Source organism: Limanda limanda, chromosome 13, assembly GCF_963576545.1.
Source record: "Limanda limanda chromosome 13, fLimLim1.1, whole genome shotgun sequence".
In the NCBI taxonomy this organism is placed as follows: Eukaryota; Metazoa; Chordata; class Actinopteri; order Pleuronectiformes; family Pleuronectidae; genus Limanda; species Limanda limanda.
In genome coordinates, this window is record NC_083648.1 from 12,207,431 (window position 1) to 12,221,760 (window position 14,330).

General features: G+C 47.1%; 1 protein-coding gene across 3 annotated transcripts in view; it reads left to right on the forward strand.

Moving 5' to 3' along the window:
- The window catches only part of LOC133018066 (zinc finger protein 521), a 94,813-nt gene that overhangs the window by 14,715 nt on the left and 65,768 nt on the right, over window positions 1–14,330 (forward strand). For 2 of the 3 annotated variants that reach the window (XM_061084355.1, XM_061084356.1), the window contains exon 3: window positions 40–240. The gene's annotated coding sequence lies outside the window, so the exon portion shown is untranslated. Of the gene's footprint in view, window positions 1–39; window positions 241–7,191; window positions 7,234–14,330 lie in introns of those variants that run through there. The other variant, XM_061084357.1, reaches the window with a different exon arrangement.

The window sequence follows — 14,330 nt, forward strand, 5'->3', positions numbered from 1 at the left end:
TCTGACTATGTGGTGCTGTCATTTCCTGTGGCTCGGCAGATCCAGAGTGCGCCCTCGAGAGGCCGGCGGAGGATGGTGAGACTGGTCGTCTGAGGAAGAGGCTGCTTTCTCCAGAGGAAGGCGACGAAGGAGAGGAGGAGGACGAGGAGCCGGCGCTGCACAGCTGCGACAGCTGCCGGCAGGTGTTCGAGTCGCTGAGCGATCTCACCGAACACAAGATTAATCAATGCCAGCTGACAGGTAAACAACGTTCAGCCCACCGAGCCTCCCCTCCACTCTGCCACTCAGCTCTTCTCCCACTCCCACACTCACTCAGTGCCTTCACCAGAGAATATGCCACACTATGTGTGTTAGTACACTGCGCCAAGGAGAGCACAACACCAGACTACCACTTTCCTTGGTGCATATCCAAAAACATAGACACACACACGCCTCGCACACATAGCACATTATTCATATGTGCTGTACATCAATATCTGCAGACATGACACACATATAGGCCTCCGTGTGTCCTTATAATAGATCACTGTAGGCTACACACTGTATTTATAGTTTGTGCATTGTGTCCTTCCCTTTCCCTGTTTCAGCGTAACACTTTACACAACACTATACTAATTCTAACATTTCACCAGAGTGTAACATGCTGCTACGAGGTCCCACAGTAACCAGACCACCAACTGGAAACAGATCCTTGCTCCAGGAAAGTCCCTCAGCTGGTCCCAGTGCTCACGAGCAGCAGTAGTCATACCTAGTGGGACCGAAAGAGAAGGATGCCATTGGCAGACTGTGTCATTGACCTGTTGATGGATGAATAGAGCTATAAATACCCTGACAAGGTGGCAGACAGAACTAATGATGTGAACTGAAGGTTTCCATGTGCTTCTCCTGGACTTGCTGTCCTCCTTTACATGTCCGTATGGGCCCGCATTGAGAGAAACGCCATCTGACACACATTTTCCCAATGTTTGGGGCGCAGACCGCGTCTCTTTCCATCGTGTTCAGCAACGGAACACAAACAAGCTAAAACTCAATGATCCTGTTTCTGATTTTGCACTGAAGCTACTGTTTATAGATTTCTGAGGGAATTGGAGAGAAAGCTGGGGTAATCTATGTTTACATTCAGGCGCAATTTAATGTCATATTTTGCAACCCACAGTCAGCAAACCACAAATTATAGGGTCAATGTCCCACGAGTTTTACAAAGATTTTCCGTTAACTGTAAGACAGTCTCACAAACCTAGTCTTGTGCATGTGTGTGTGGGAGTGTGTGTGTGTGTGTGTTACAAACTACATAGCACAGGTCATAGTGACACACCAGAGGAGAATACGCAATAGACTCGTTTTTAGATAATAAGTATTGTTATTCGTTAATTGCCTGATTGCGTGCATGTGTGTCTAAGCATGAACATGAGGCTGTTATCGTGCCCTCATTGTTGTTAATTTAAGCAGAAACACATGCATGTTCCCTGTAGGAGTGACTTTGTATGTGCGGGCGTGCTTGTTTACTTGTATGTGCGCCACAGATGTGCAGGCGTGTGTGCAAATTCAGAAACACCGTTGCTCAGTCAACTAAAGGTGTGAAAATCAATGTACTGTTCCCTTTCACATGACTGTCATCCAGCAAATGCATTCAGCGCTTCGAGGGAAAAAAAAGTTCAGCTCCTCCTGTCACCCTTTTTTTTTCAATGTGACACCCAATTCCATCAAGCCAACACAGATTTGTTGACAGTACTATTTTGGAAACCTGAAAAACAAAAAAAGTAATTATTGAAGACATAGGGCGACATGCACTAACCCAGTTTCAATTTAAACATTAGTTTTAATTGTACCGGTTTTAGCCACTGTCACAAACGCACTAGACATCAGCAGTAGGAGGTGAACCCAGAGGAGCTGAACACAAAAGTCTGAATCTGTTGAAACCGGACGTTAAACTGACTTTAGCCTGCCAGCTCTGAGTATAAAGTCTGTGTAATGTCCGACTGAGTCCATGTGTGAGGAGAGCAGGTAACTCTGGGGAGAGCTCAGAGCGAGCAGGTAGGAGTGTTGATCTTGTTTCTATCCTGCATCCTCTTCCCACCATCCTTCACCTAAAAACAAATCAAGGCTACATCCATCCAACGGTTTAGTTTAACGATCTCTGTCCACTCTAGCTCTGTGGCTCAGTTTCAGTTTTAATCCCAGTACATAGCAACAGGCCTGAAAAACGCATTTCAGTTCTTGAACTAAAACAGGGCCAGCAGCATTTGCCAAACTACTTAGTTTAAGTGACTCTAAAACGCCAGAGTAGTGTGAACGCCGTACGCATCTGTACCAGAGTTGATGCGTTTTCAAATCCAAATGTAGCAGAATGGATGAAGCATTTCCAGCTGGGGAGAAATCCCTCCTGTTTGCATCTCCAGTTGTACAGGGCACCTCTTGACAATGTCCAGACACCAATTGTCCAGATAGTAGTCAAGCTCAGTTCACATGTGATAACAGCTTTTGAAGTGCAATACGAAGGAAACAGTCCGAAATGTGAATAAAAGAGAGTGTATGGGATTCAGGGTCAGAGCTTTTATGTTCCTGCTATTGTAATGTGCCCGTGCCTGACTCAGCCATATTTTTTCCTATAATTAAGCCCAGCTTTTATAAATGTCAATCTTACGGACAAATAACTCTTAATTGCTCAATGATGAAAAAAACACCGTTTGGATAAGCGCCCCCTTGGAAACCAAACAAAAGAATCTAATTGCCATTAGGGTATTGTGATTGTGCAGAAACACTCTATTAGTATTCAAACACAGTGGGAGAAAAGAAACTTCTAGATGGCATACTAAGTACTTTGAATGTGTGTGCGTGTGTGTGTGCGTGTTTGTGTATTCTCTGGAATATGGGAGGAGATTTCCTATGTGGCATTATGTAGACATCCATGACCAATTAATCTGCCTTACATCAAGTCTCTACTCACAGATGGATCCTTTATTAGAGCCATTTTCTAATCAGCCACCAGCACCTGCTAAACCCTCCATTTTTACAATTTCAAATGTCTTATTTTTGGTAAACAAATTGCATTGCTTGACTGGAACCAATCCACATATGGAGATTTGCTTGCTGTTCCCTAACAGCTCGGCTTCCCCCCCCCAGCTGACATCTCATAAGGGTATTACTGTGTATTACTTGAACCAGATATGCACATATACACTCAGCACCTCACATGTTTATTCTGGGCCTGATTATATCATAAGAGTCCCTGTTCTGTAGTAAAACACAAGTTTCACAAAAGGACGGAGACAAAACAGACTGAACGAAGTCTAAACAGATTCGAGCAGCATGAACGACCACGCCCGATGGACAGAGAGAAAGAGAAAGATGTTACATGTCACCGCGATCAATGGCGGCCATTGTCTCCCTTCCGTCTGCCAGAGGTATAACACCTTTCCATGCACTTAAGCCGTAACCACTGCAGTGCGCTAAGGGAGCGCATGGGTATGGATTGCCTCGTGTCCCTGATGCGATCGGTGCTATTGATCGCGCTAATGCTGGACTGCGGAGGAAGGCGAGAGCCTGAGAAAGGGAGCAAGGGAGAAGGAGGGAGATGGGGAGAGAGAGAAAGAGAGAGTGCTGCAGGAATGCATCCCCAGGGAGTCCGTCTTGGGCTGGGGCAGGGCTTCAGGAATGCTCCCCAGGAGATCCCAGTGAAGGCTAGGGCAGGGCTGGAAGAATGCTTCTCTGGAGAGTTGAGCGCGGAGGCTGGCTGGGGCAGGGCTGGAGGAATGTTCTCCCAGAGCACCCCTTTAACTCTGGGGCAGAAGTGGAGGGGCTCCACGGGGGGAGAGAGAGAGAGCGCTCCCCCGTCCCCCCTCCGGCTCCAGGATGGCTGCGGATCAGGTTTCCGTGTGGGGATCAGCATCCTGCCGACAGGGCTTTAGGCCGCCCTGGGGAGGAGACAGGAGGCTGGAGGCATTGCTATTCCACAGGCCTTTCCAAAAACACTTCACAAATGCTTTGTCTCACTGTCTCACTGTACTGTCTATACACCCTTGCATTGTTACTGATCCTTCACAGGGAAGGAGAAACAGCGTCTGTAGCTGGATGTTTGTTCTCAGTTGGCACAAGACATGTTCATATGCTCGATATGAGATATCAGGGAAACGTGCCTTTAGACCTACTCACCGAAAGAACTACCTCGCTCCTCGGCTCATTTCCACTCGTGTTTACCAGCCTGCCCACACTGTAAATAAAAATAACACCTCTTGCTCCGAATTTAATTCAAAAGATTGCATTTTCACAAAAGCCTCTCACTGTCAGTTCTCCAATTCTGTCTCTCTGAAGATATTTGAATAGCGTAGTGCACACACGGGCTGTCAGCCTGGTGGCCATTCTTTCATTACGGGTCCAGCTCCCTCGAGCAACACCTTTTCTTGTGTCCTTCACTAGAGGAGGGGCATGGCTGCTCCCCCCAGAGAGATCCGTGCCCTGCTATTTTAACCCTCTGTGAGATGACCTTTTTAATAAGTGTCTTTCTCTGTTTTCCTGCCGGCCACTGTGCGAGCAAACAGAGCATGTCTTCTGCTTCCCTCAGATAAAGGAATCAATCAGAGTGGGTGCAACAGTGAAAGAGAGAGAGAGATAACTGGGCCATATATGGATTTATATTATGTAGATTTCCTCCTTTACTTCTTCCCTGTAGATATTGCAGAATGCACTCGGCTTCAATAAAATACATTTCAGATTTATGAGAAAAATACAAATGAAATACGAATGCTGAGTGAAAAACAATAATACCCCCCACATACACACACACACAAAGCAGAGGAATGGTAATACAGTAAATAGTTTAGACAAATTTCTAATATGAAATCGCTCTTTGTGCCGGGTAACCAGACAAATCTTTAAAACCCGCTGATACATGTTTTCCCCTGTTCCGTTCCTAACCACGACATGTTTGTTTGAAGTGTTTGAATTAATTTACATCAAGTCTTTGGGTCAGCGGCATGGAAACATTCAGTAATACCCTCAAGTACGAACAGGCTCCTGGCAGTCCATGTTTTCTACTAACTGTTTCCAACAGGCTGCGATTGGTTGCACTGTTTCTTTCTGTCCTTTTTTTTTTCCATTTTTTCAACTAACTTTGTGTATTGATCCAACAGCTGCTTTGTGGCTGCCAAGAAAAATGTGCCAAACTGCAAAGACTTTATTTGCTTCAAAAGGGGCTCACATAAGAGGAGAGCGACACGAGCAAGACCTGATTAGCCGAACTCTGAGCCAGTGCCGTTCATCAGAAGTTCTGCTGTGTTTTCGCCCGGGCGTCTTGCGACATCCTGGTACAAAGAGCAGCACACTGATTACAAGCCTTTGAAAGGAGGAGAGGCGGTCAGGGGAGAATAGCTACTTCTGGCACAACGCAGCCACTGAAAAGAGACCTCATGCTAGAGTGAGCTCTCAGAATTGGGCTCGAGTCTTTCCTGTGTGTATGTGTTTGTTTGAGGGGGGTGTGGGGGGGAGGCGTGCTCTATGTGATTGTCTGTAGGAGAGAGAGAGAGAGAAATAGGTAGGGAGAGAAAGGGAGACGGAGAAAGAAAGGGAGCATTAAAGTCGGTGTTTGACTCCACGGCATAGCGTCCCTGTGCAGTTTCCTCTCGGTGCGACAGCGCCAGTAGCGTTAGCAGTAGTGTCATTAGGAATTCAAAGCATATGCCCTCGTGAGGACGCCCTCTCTCTCCTCTCTCTCTCCCTCCCCTGTGCTTCACACCGCACACATTATGCACGATATAAAGTATTTATTGGTCTTTGTAAGACGACGACTGCTTTTTTCTGCAGAAAAACTATCAACGCAAGAAAAGAAAAGGATTCGTTTGTGGCCTGTGTTTGTTCGATCAAGGCAGAAATGTTAGTGACCAGCACTGCAACTCCTTCATATTCACACCCCCCACTCTATCTTACACGCTGTCTCAGATGTATTCGCCGGCTCAATCAGTCATCCGCCTTGGCATGCAAACACACACGGACATATTAGCACGCACATGCGCACACGTGTTCCCCCGTAGCACCTGTGTGCTTGCACTTTGCATTCCAGACGGCACATAATTCATCGGCCTGGACGCAAAACACATGCTGTGATCTTATCCAGTTGACCTCTTTCTTAAGCAGGTAGCCACAAAAGCAGGGCCGTCGTGTGGACGGACCAGAGATAATCCCACATACTCACCCAGAGCCACACGCACTGAGTGAAAACACCATATCAACGACACTGTCATTCCCCCCCTCCACTGTGTTGCATCCCTTTTGAAATGACCAACTTCAGTCGTGTGACGAGACCTGGCCGTGGGAGATGTTGTACTCGGTTTCTCTTACTCTCGGCATCTCTCCCTGGCCCCGGCTCTGCCTGCTCTTTGTTCACTGCCTTCCTCAGCCTGCGAGTCTTTTTCAGCGGCACAAGCAGAAGAATGGCACATTAAATCTTAATAGGACTGCGTCTGGCCGTGTTGAATTGCAGAGCGTGTTAAGCCGGCGCTTTCCTCCCCCTTGGCACACGCTCGTGGAAGTGGAAAACAATTGAATAAAAGAAACCGCTCCCTCCCTCTGTAGCGCAAGTGACTTCGGCTGCTCTGCTGAAGCTCTGAGACTGAACTTACGTCGGCTCACAAATGGCTTAAGCCCCGACTGAGAAACTGTAGCATAAATTACATTAGTGCTTTTCAAAATGCAGGGACATACATGGAAGGTAGACACAGGATTTACCTGACCACCCACAAGGAAGCTGTTGCATAGTCTCCTCTCAGGGACAGTCGGAAAATCCTGCCATAAAACTCACTAGATATTCTTTGACAACAAATGACAGAGTAGAGGACAAACTTGCCGGTACAGACGCGTGAAATATAAGCAGGCCAGAGGAAGAAGAGGGAAGTTTAGGGGGAGAAAGGGATAGGTAGGAAACGACGAAGAGACACAAGCAAGGTAGGGGAGAGCCAATCTTAGCCGCAGCAGCAGCGATGTGGGTCCAGGCCTGCTTTGTCAGGCAGTCAGAGGTGGTAATTAGCCAGTGATGAGTTGACTGGTTGTGTGTCCAGTGCACAGCACTGCTGGGTGGGGCTGTGGGAGGTAGATAAGGCCAGCAGTGGGCTTATCTCTGAGAAGGACAGGCACCAGGCCCGCCAGGCAAATCCACCCACAGACCAGCCGCATTTTATTAACACCATCATTAATGCCAGACAGGTTATGTGCGGTGGCTCGGAAGAGAGAGACGGGAAAAAGGTAAAAAAACAAATAAAGTCTCAATTCCTGATAGGTCGGCCGGTCTCAAGTACATAGCCATCGGTTGACGTGTTTTGAAAGCAAGGAGCTTGTGGAGATGTTTACCAGGTAGGCAGCCAACGGAAGGGCACAGAGAGCGAGCTGGGATCTTACCTCTGGGTTTTGCTCACTTTCCTCTGGGTCCCCGGAATTCAAATGATTTTCTTTTTTTCTCTTTCAAACGTGGGACTGCTCACTGGAATAATGATGAGGCAGATACACAGAAACATAACTAGGTGCAAGGAAAAGGCAAAAATGTATTTAAAAAAACTTTATGGACATTTTCTTTGTGAAATGTTGATTTTTTATTTCATTTCGTGGGTTTTGTTTTATTTTATTCAAACTATTTTTATTTAAAGAATAATGATAAAGAACATATTAATCATAAAATGTAATTAACCTTAGAGGTTTTTATTTTTTAAATTTTTTATTTATTTTGATCAGATGTTACCTAAACAGGTGTCTGGTGTTTTAAGTGGCAAATGATTGATTTTTATAAACAATTGTGTGACGTGTGCGTTCCACGAACAAACACTTGGTTTGTAATTAACACTGTGTATTAGCATATCAAATGCCAAAGCTCCTCTCAGTGGCATGTTTCTCTGTGATAATTTACACCAGCAGCCGACTGGATGTAACATGGCATTGAGACAAAAACAAGTTCGCCAATCTACATACACCTCATTCAGAGACACCCAAAAAAACATGCATAGCCTTTTTGATTAATGTTAATACTCCCTAAAGAAAAGGTCATAGGATTTTGCTTATGTCTGCATGGAAATGTACTGAGCATTGATCCCCATAGGGCTTTTTCCTTGGTTGACTTTTGCCAAACTCCCCAGTAATGGGAGGAAGGGAAGGAGGGAGATGGAGGGCGGTGGAAAGAGTGACCAGTCCGACAGGTTTATGTCTCCCTGCAGGCTGAGCTCTGTGGAGCTGGCCCACAGGAAGGCGTGGAGCCAGCTGTGACGGCATCCTGCTAGCCACGGCGGTGTAGGAACTTTGGGGTTACACTATCACCGACTCAACGTTTCCCCCCCTCTCCTCTACCCCTCCCAGGGGTTGTTTTTGTTGGCCAGGGGGTAGTGTTTGGGTGGGAGCTGCTATGGGGCTCTGTGGAACAGCCACTCCTATACTTCAGGATATGAGGAGTTCGGTCACCCACGAGGACAGGGATTCTCAAATATCACATGAAGTAACACATTTGTTCCTCGGCGCTAATTGCCATTTTTCGAACTGGAAGGTGGGTTCATAAATTTTGTTTTATGGGCAGGATGGGTGTCGTTTAAGGTCTCCAAGGCCACCAGCTGGACTGTGCTTTGGCAGAGGGAACAGTGTGTCGTGACAGAATGTAATGGTTCCACGGTAGAGCCATGCTATCAGGTAATATAAGGATGTCATCTTAATGTTAAGAGCAGTGGACAGCAGTGTGTGGGGGGGTGGGGGGAGGGGGGGTCCAGCACCACTGAGAATGTAAAGGTCATCTAATCTATTCCACCTCCAACCTGCCTGGCTGATCAATCATCCTTGAGGAGTCAATCGATTTGATCAGAGAGCCGCTCCTAAGAGATGGCTTCCCAACAAGACGCCGGGATTCTGTGGAAGACTGCAGAGCGCGCCAGCTTGGATCGTGTCTCTGCGACAAACCAAGACATTAAAAACCTTAATTGAATAGCAGCCCGCCAACTGTGGTAGCCATTCTCTAAATATGCCACCGATTTAAAACAGCAAAGAACATCTACTGTTGCTATCACTACATCATGTTATCCGGCTCATTCTTTATGCAACGCATGTGCTCTGAAATCAGATCAACAAAATCCTGCAGGACTGACTGACAGCCAAGAGAGATTGGGCCGTAGTAAACAGAGTGGTAATCTTTATATTAGGACATTATGTGCCCCCAGTCAAAGCATGATGCATCTTTCTCATCATGAACTTGGTTTGTAGAACATACCCCACAAACAAAGTCAACAGACAAAAACCATCGTGTGATTGGATTTTAATCCAGTTGCATTATTATTCAGGCCTCCCATTGGCCATTCATTACTCTCACATGGCGCCTGTGTGGGTTGTTATCACCCAATCAGGCTCAAGACTGCATTCTGGAGAGCATGCTTTCGTTTGCATCCTTTAAACCCTGTGAGCCTTCCCTCTCTCCGGGCCCGCCAACGGAATACCTAATTCCAAAGTAAACTGATTGCTCTCTCCAACAAGATTACGCTGTGATGATGTTAGCCAAATGAGACCGCTAGTCGGATGCAACCGGGGCAGGCAAGGATGCTTACCCCAAGATGACTGATCAGCATGTTAAGAGAAACGAGTTTGGGAAAAAAAGGAGGAGAAAACGAGGGATAGAAATCAAAAAATGTGCGAGAGAGTTGTGCGCGTGGGGGTAAGCAGAAATGTAATTTGCTTCTCACCTCAGGCGACTGGGCTCTGAGGCCAGTAAATATGCAAACAAGCTGAGCCTGGCCATCAATATGAAGACCCTAGATGATTACTAATCTCCACTGCAGAAGTAGATTGAGGTCTGTACAGCAGCGCCATGCAACATGAGGGAGGGAGGTTAGAGTCCAAACCAGATCTCCATATTGGCCCCCAACACCAGCCTCAACTCGGAGCTACGGATATACTTGACCTTCGGTTTGAGAAGGAATGCAATATTTATGATGCATACAAATCAGTAATCGAGCAGAATTAAAAATATACGTGTTTTAAACATATATTGCAAACATTTTGAAAGGCTTCATGAATCTTTCATCATATTGTGAATATGATTCAGAAACTAGTGCCGTAACTTCTCGGTAACTTTGAACCATGTTCTCAGACCGGTCTTTTCATCGTGGTGAGCTCCTTGTCTGATATGAGCTCTTAGACGTGAGGCCCAGTAGTTTACCAGCCCATTGTCATTCCCCATCCGTAATCCGGGATAAAAAAAAACCTATGGGACCCGGACCAGGCTGGAGTCATTAGGTGTGTGCGTGGCTTACCCAGACAGCCAGATAAACCAGATGCCTCGGGATGGCCAGGGGTCATCTCTCTGTGAGAATACGTTGTTGATGTCCTTGTTTCTATCTGCCTCCTCTTCGCTCCCTCTCTCGCTCCTCTTCATCATCCCTTTCTTTCTCTCTCTCTCTTCCTTGATTGCTGTGCACAGTCATCACAAACACAGAGGTCCGCGTTGGCGCTTAGCAGTCGAAGAACCTGTCAGCTAAAGGGAAGAAGGGAAGACAAACAGGGAGTAGTCTGTGGCCCTAGGTTGAATGCCTGAGGGTGTACTACGTGTGGAGGATAGTTAGTGCAGGAGGATGCACTGCAGTCTGCAGGTGAATCCTCTCATTTTGGGGGGACTTAATGCATTTGAATCATCACCTCTGGGGGGGGGGTGTTATGACTTTCGGATACAGAGGGAACCTTGATATAAAATGCAGCAAAAGTTGTGTCTCTCTATTTTTCATGTCTAAATACAGCGGGAGGCCCATGTAGCAGGAATATATATTCAAAAACTATCTTCCCAGTCTTAAACATAATTGAGTATTCCTCGTATTTGAGAGTGTGTTTCCAGCATTGAGCTTTACCCTCTGTGGTGAGTGCATACGGCTTGAGGATGTTTACCTGGCATGGTGCCTGTTGTAGCTGCCCTCCTGTTGAGGAAAAGCAGGTCAGGCTATATCTTTGTGTTTGCTTGTTTGTTTGTGCATGTGAGAGGTTTTTTTGGGGGTGTGAACACGCATGTGTATGGATATGTGTGTGGTTTGTGTATATACGGAGGAGGAGGAGGAGGAGATCACACGGATTGAAAGGGTCAGAGAGCTCACTACGTTGAGCCAGGAAAACCGCAAGACGCATCTCCCGTGTAAGCATTTGTTTTCCAGGAATGGATAGGATGTGCAGGTATGGGGGGGGGGGGTTGTATACTCTCAATCCGACTGAACCGTCCATCTGCTCAGCCATCAATCTTCCCCCCCTCTCCGTCCCTCTGTTCATTTACTCGTCCAGCCATTTATCCGTTCTCGCCCATGACCAAAGGGCCATGTCTTTTTGTGGCCCTGATAATCTGGAGCAATTTCCTCTGCAATTTATTTCCCAGCCAACCACCCACCTGGTCAAGCAGCATCAGGCTTCTCAAGGTAGAGCCACTCATCCCAGCAAGCCCCTTCCCACCAATCACATCCTGGGTTTTTTTTTTCCTGCTTGGGCTTCAGATCTTTTTGGCTTTTGTGTTGTTTTTTTTCCCAAGTTCCAGTTCCGCACTGGAGCAACGCAACCTTTCCCTCCTTCCCTTACTGTAATCTCTGACACCACTCAGCAGCTATTGTTTACCCCGAATGCCCGACCACTTCTCCGTCTTTGTGTTCGATTACCATCTTCCCGTTTCTATCCATAGATCTCTTTCTCTCTCTTTCTTCCTCCCTCCCTCCCTCCCTCCATCCTGTCATGGCTCCTCAGTATTCTGCTGCTGTCTTGTGTGGAGTGATTTTGCCCAGACACGTCTGGCTCTGGGTAAAGTGTGGTCCCCAGAGAGCGCGCTCTGCAGCCCCCAGGTCGCCGGCACCATGAATACATTATGATCCCCATTTCCATCCTGTTGCCACGGCAGCACTTTTGGAGCCGCAGGGCGATTAAGACGTGTGCTGTCGATACCCTGATAGGAGCAGAAGTTGGATCTGGATACTGGCCTTTGATCAGATTCCATCCTCGCCGCCTGCTATTGGTGGCTTCGGCACAGGAAAACGAGAAGAAGGTCTTGTGGGCTTTGTATTGGTTTGACAGGCTCACCTGCTGTAAATAAGCATACCATGCATCTGTCCTCCAGCTCTCTTTTCCCCACCTCTCTGCTTTATCTCTGTCTTTCCTGCCTGAAACCATTTCCCTCCCTTCTTCTCACTTCCGCTTGCTCCTCCCCATCACCGCAGTTCAGCTAAGGCAGCATTATACGCAGTCTCGCTCCGCTCTCTGATATTCTGCTTTCCTCACAAAGGAAGCAACTCCCTTACCTTTTATTGTTTCCTTTTTTTCTTTGGGGGATGATGTATAAAACATGGTGCCTCAGGTAGAGGATGTTGGGTAGGAAGCCATGTCCCCCTAAATGGCCAGCCGTGTGCATGCGCCTAACACTTCACTGAGCAATCTGTCAACATGTCAGCAACACATGTTTTGTAAAAAGCCTCTGGTGGGAGCCAGGGGAAAAAAGGCACTCCTGCCAGACCAGAGAGGAAATGCTTTTTTCTCCTCTATGCAGTGGATTTTCTATTGCTGGTGCTCGGTCCCACGGGCCCCCCCCACCACCATCCTCCCCTCCCCCACGCATACACCCGTTGTCTGCACTTCAGAAATTTGAACTGGGGACCCTCAAGGGGGTTTACTGGGAGGGTGGGGGCAGGCTGGGAGGGAGGGGCTCCCTCTATTTCTGAGCGTATGAAATTGTGAAGGTATATTGTGGCAGGTCCCCAAGCGGTCTTTTCTAATACCTGAGTTTCTGGCGAAGCTGGAAATTACCAGCGGCTCCCCCGAGGGACGGCTTTATCCACACCAGGAAGGGGAGCAGAACTCAGTGGGGAGGTTGCTTAATGCATGGCTGAAATAAAAGAATTTCTGAGAGACAGAGGCTGAAAAGCTAGCTTTTTTCTTTTTCACCCCCCCCCCTTCCATTCCCTCTGCCTCTCTCTCTCTCTTTTCTTCCCCAGTAGGATAGTTTACTACTCTCTGCCTTCTCTTGAAGGGTTCTAGTTTAATAAACTTTCAGAGGATCCTGCTGGTGCAGACAGCTAGACAAATACCCTTGTGTGTTCTCTTTTGTCGGAGATACAGCTTTTTGTTATGTTCTTGCAAATTTGATTTCTCCCTCTGTCTTTCGTTCTCTCTGCCGCCCTCTGTCTCTCTCCCTCTCTGCATTTGTCTTCATCTCCCTCGTCCTCCTCTCGCTTTCTGTCTTGCTCTTTCGATGCACACACGCGCACACACAACACAGACACACACACACACAAAGTCAAACTCTGTCTCTTGTGGTTGAGTTTATTGTTTGGTCTGTCTCTCCGTTCTCCCCCTCTGTGCTCCCTTTTGTTTTCTGTATGTTTTGTTGTATTGTGCGGAGAGGCAGAGATGCAGATAAAATGCAGACGGTTTGCCCTGGGTGAAGAGAGCGCACCAGCACCCTCGGTGTCTGTTTAACAAAACACATTCATCTATTTACACATGGCCTAATGTTTAAAACTCTGCTTTTTTAAGTGCATCTTACAAGGTGTTTTTCATCAAAGAGATTTAATGCATAATGTTTTGAGGGCAATTCACGCATCCGTCTGCACGGCCTTATTTTCTGCTTTCTGTACGCCAGGAAGCCCTTTTCCTTGGTAATCAGCACCTGTGTCTAATGTCCATGGATCATTAATCTTGCCTTGTTCAGAACCCCCCCCCCAAAAAAAACAACATCAAAATCTCTCCCCGTGTAAGAAATGCCTCTCTCTGTGCTCCTTTCTTCCTCTCTCTTCCGCCCCTCTGCTGTTGGTAAATAATTCAACCTTTTTCCCTGTAACAAGTGCTGGCCTTAATAGGGAGCAGTACCTGTAGTCGGGATAAACAAGGCAGCCGGCCTCACCAGTGAAACAGAGGGATTTGGGCTTCACGAGGGCAGAGGAATAAGTCGTTTCCTTCTGAAAGGCAGAGCAGACTGACATTAATTAAACCCTATAGGATAAAGGTTATCTGAGGCCTAGCAAAGCAGAGAGACCGTGCATACATGCGGGATGCTATGTCTGCCGAATTCTAATCAAGACCTCTTATTAAAGCGACATGTGTGGGCTCAGGCATGTATAATGTGCGCGGCATGTTTTCCACTGTGAGGATCTGTGTGTCTGAGGCAGATGCTGATGTAAAGCTGAGACAACATCAAAGGAAAAAGACAAAAGCCTCTTTGGCCCTTCACCCTTCAGAAGCAAATAGTCGTCACCAATAGGGAAAACAGTTCAGCGCTCACTTCTGCTACAGACTGACGACTTTCATGTACCGAAGACATTGCTCTGCCCACCGCGCTCCGTGCGTATCTTCCCATGGTGCACCTG